We start from the raw sequence: 4107 nt of genomic DNA, 5'->3' as shown, positions 1-4107 counted from the left end.
CACGAGGACCTGACCTGGAGGAAACTCAGCTGTGTTGCCGAATGACGTCACGGGAAAAACCTTCCCCGCCAAGTCGCACTGCGGTCCCCGAAAAAGCGCGCCAAGGGCGCAAGGGACACGCAGCGACTTGGAAAGAAATTACCTGATTGGTTAACACCGATGCGACGGGTTAACCAATCAGGTACGATTAACACATAGCCAAAAAGTCAGTAAAAAAAAAGCGAGGCGACAGGAGGCCAGTCAGGCACGGACCTCCAACGCCGAAAGTCAACTTCCAATAAAGATCTTGCTAATACCGTGTGGGTACTTAGCGCAACCCTATTCACGCCTCGTTATTTAATAATAATAACCACATTCCTTCACACGACTTTGTAAAAATACTTGGAAATAATAATGACATTGAGAATGTTCGATCACTAATAAAGCAGTCATTAGAAGTAAAGGCACCTGTTGAGGTTTTTGAAACTGTATTTGATGAAGAAATAATGACTTATATAGTCAGACAAAGTGTCACATACGCCGCTCAAAATAACAGACATAGTTTTACTTTTTCAACAGACTGTTTGAGAAAATTTATAGGATTTTTATTGCTTACTGGATACCATTCATTAGCACAGGAGCAAATGTATTGGTGTGAAGATGAAGACTTATGCATTGAAGTTGTAAGAAAATGTTTTCCTAGAAATAGATATTTGGAAATAAAAAGAAATCTTCATTTCAATGATAATTCCGAGCTCGTCACTAATAAGACAGCAGATCCGGATTTCAAAATGAGTCCACTAATAAAGTTAATGAATCAACGATATCTCAAATTTGGTGTTTTTTCAAAAAATATAAGTATTGACGAGCAAATGGTTCGGTACTACGGTCATCGTTATTTCAAGCAGTTCATTGGGGGAAAGCCAATTCGATTTGGATTCAAACAATGGACAATGTGCTGTGCAGAAACGGGATACTGTTATCACACTGAGTTGTATACAGGGAAAAGAAATGAAGACTGCGAATTAAAAGGTCTGGGTGAATCTGTTATAATGAAGAACACAGAGCTTCTCGAAAATCCTTCAAATCATGTATTTTACTTTGATAACTTTTTTACTAGTTTTCAACTAATGAAAACGTTAAAGGAGAAAAACATATTAGCTACAGGAACAGTTCGATCAAATCGTCTAAACAAGTGTCCTATAAAATCGGACTATGAATTCAAGAACGAACTTCGCGGCAGTTTAGTTTACAGATTTGATATGAATAATGAAATATTTTGTGTAGTGTGGAAAGACAACAAATGTGTGAAAGTCTTGTCAAATCATCAAGGTATACAACCGTTAAACAATGTAACTAGATGGTCCAAGTCTGAGAAAAAACAAATCAAAATAGATCAACCCTATTGCATAAGTAACTATAATAAGTTTATGGGAGGTATTGACAAACTGGACTGGAATGTTAACAAATACAGGATAAAAATTCGTGGAAAAAAGTGGTATTTTCCTAAGTTTATGGGAGGTGTTGACAAACTGGACTGGAATGTTAACAAATACAGGATAAAAATTCGTGAAATTTTTACAAGCATAATCGACACAACAGTTGTAAACGCCTACGTACTGTATTGCCATGCTAACAAAGTCATGCCATTATTGGAATTTCGACGAAATATCGCCCGAGCATATTTGCAGCGAGCGTCTCCTTCTAATCCTAAAAATCGTGGTAGACCTTCTCTACAAAAGCAAGCTTCAAAACGTGTTCCCGAAAGCGTAAGGACGGACCCAATAGGGCATTACTTAGAAAGAACTCTTGAAGGAAAACAAAGAAAATGCGCAGTGTGCAAAACAAATGTAAGAAAACAATGTGGTAAATGTAACGTCGGGTTACATGTGGACTGTATGGAAAAATGGCATAAATAATAGCTATTTTTGTATGTATAAGATAACGCATATAATAAAAGAAATAGTTTCTTATTAGTTTTCTTTCATGCAACCTGCCACAATCCCCATTTCGGACTTTTTCAAAAATATCAAATATTTTCAAAACAAAACATAATTTGAATATAATTATACTGTTACACAACCTTTCGTGCATATATATAACTTATCCGGCCAAAAATTTCAAAAAAAAAATTTGGCAGTTAATGGGTTAATATGTGGTGCGAGAGCAACGACATACTCCCGGAAGCACAAGCAGGATTCCGAGCGAACAGAGCCTGTGAAGACAACATCTTCGTACTGCAAACCAAAATAACAGAAGCACTGGCCAGAACAAAAGGTAAAATATATATACATATACTATTCGTGGACTTTAGGAAAGCCTTCAACTCCATACAACACCCAATCTTATGGAAAAAGCTACATAAGACAGGAACGAACTCACAAATAATGAGAGTCCTAATCGACCTATACACAAAAGCCAATACGCGAATAAAAACAAAAAACAACAAATACACGTCGAGGATACAAATAAACAAAGGAGTTATGCAGGAAACAGTTTAAGCCCGACCCTGTTTTCACTGACGATACACGACATTATTGACTACTTATTGAGGAGTGTTGTGGCGACACACTTCCACTCCAACAATGTCACTAAATTAGGCACTAGAATATAGTTACTAGGTTAGTACTAGATATAAGATAATACTATGTAGTCGTACATCTAGGTTAAGCCAGTTCAGTAAGATGTAGAGAATGCGATCCGGACTCAAAAAGTCTGGTAGAAACATCCGAAGGGAGAACATGTAAAAATACATCTTAACGGTCAAATAAGCTGCGTAATTATTTTCCATCACCTCAACATAATCGCCACAGTGTTGTGGCGACCTCTAGTTCCGTTCAGCCGCTCCGTAGAAAGGTTCGTTTCCAACGGTAGGGAAAAATCCACGAAAACCTGAAAATCTAAAAGCCACCACTTCCGGCATAGGTGGCTTCCCTACCGTTGGGAGGAAAAGTTTTTTCTTCCTCGTTGAGCCGTTGTACGATCAACACCGCGTGTAATATAGTAGCGTCAATATAGTGTATTAATAGCGTCCTTATATAGTCTTTAACATTCAATTTTGTATACATTTATATATTTATCCATGGTCTTTTAAACCTTTTTTATATAATCATATAGTATAAGTGTTAAACATTAAATTGTTTATTGAATTAGTTACTAAAACGACGCTTTTTATTCTCCTACACTATCGACGCGTGGAGATTTCTAGTGAAACACGTGGCACGACGCCACAGTGTGATTCCTCATGGTGCCATCTATTGATGGTGCCAGCGAGGCATCGACGATGTCTCGCTCGTCGTTTGTTTTCTGACGCGTCGCGTGGCACAAAAGAAGGCATGCGGTCGGAGAGTGCGTCTCGGCCCTTCACGGTCGCCATACGTGTACAGTAAAAGTTCTATAAGAGTTTTTTGGGATCTGTACGCTAACGATTCATGGTCTATCCCCACCACAAGGGGGGACCACCCTTGAACCAGGCAAGCGACTAATGTGACACGGCCGCGGCATCTCTTTATCGCATTCGGCGTCGGCATATCCGTGAGACAATATTAACAAAATTACAAAAGTTTGTTATTTTCAATTTTTCGTTAATTTCATCAAAAAATTTCATCAAAATATTGGTGAGATTTTCCTGATTAAAATGATACCAAACACGATATTGTTACAAAACTTGGTTGTGTCGATTGGGCTTGTGAATCTTCCTTTGCCCGCTACGTTCATTTCACTGTTTACATCACAGAATGTAACACCATTTCTCTTAGCTATGCCAAAAGGTAACCGTTATCCAGAACTAGAACTGAACCTATCCGGTTATTCTCGAATGGGCCACTCTTCTGCACGATAACTGTTCGTAAGCGGCATTGCCTTTGATCAATTATTGGATAGGAAGAAACGAAATTTGACCTCTGAAGAGTTTAAACGACACATAATAATACACATAGGAGTTGTTATACTAACGTTTACACTACTCAGGACTCTTTACATGCAGTTCGCAAGCAGTTTGCGAACAATTATAATTTACTAATACGTTAAAAATTTTACGGAATTACTAGTCAGCGTTTTTGATGAGTATGAGAAAAAAATTAAAGAGAAAAAAGTGATACTATTTTTTGCAAATAATATAACAACGTA

Source organism: Habropoda laboriosa, unplaced genomic scaffold (genome assembly GCF_001263275.1).
Source record: "Habropoda laboriosa isolate 0110345459 unplaced genomic scaffold, ASM126327v1 scaffold187, whole genome shotgun sequence".
Taxonomy (NCBI): Eukaryota; Metazoa; Arthropoda; class Insecta; order Hymenoptera; family Apidae; genus Habropoda; species Habropoda laboriosa.
This window is presented reverse-complemented; position numbering follows the sequence as displayed.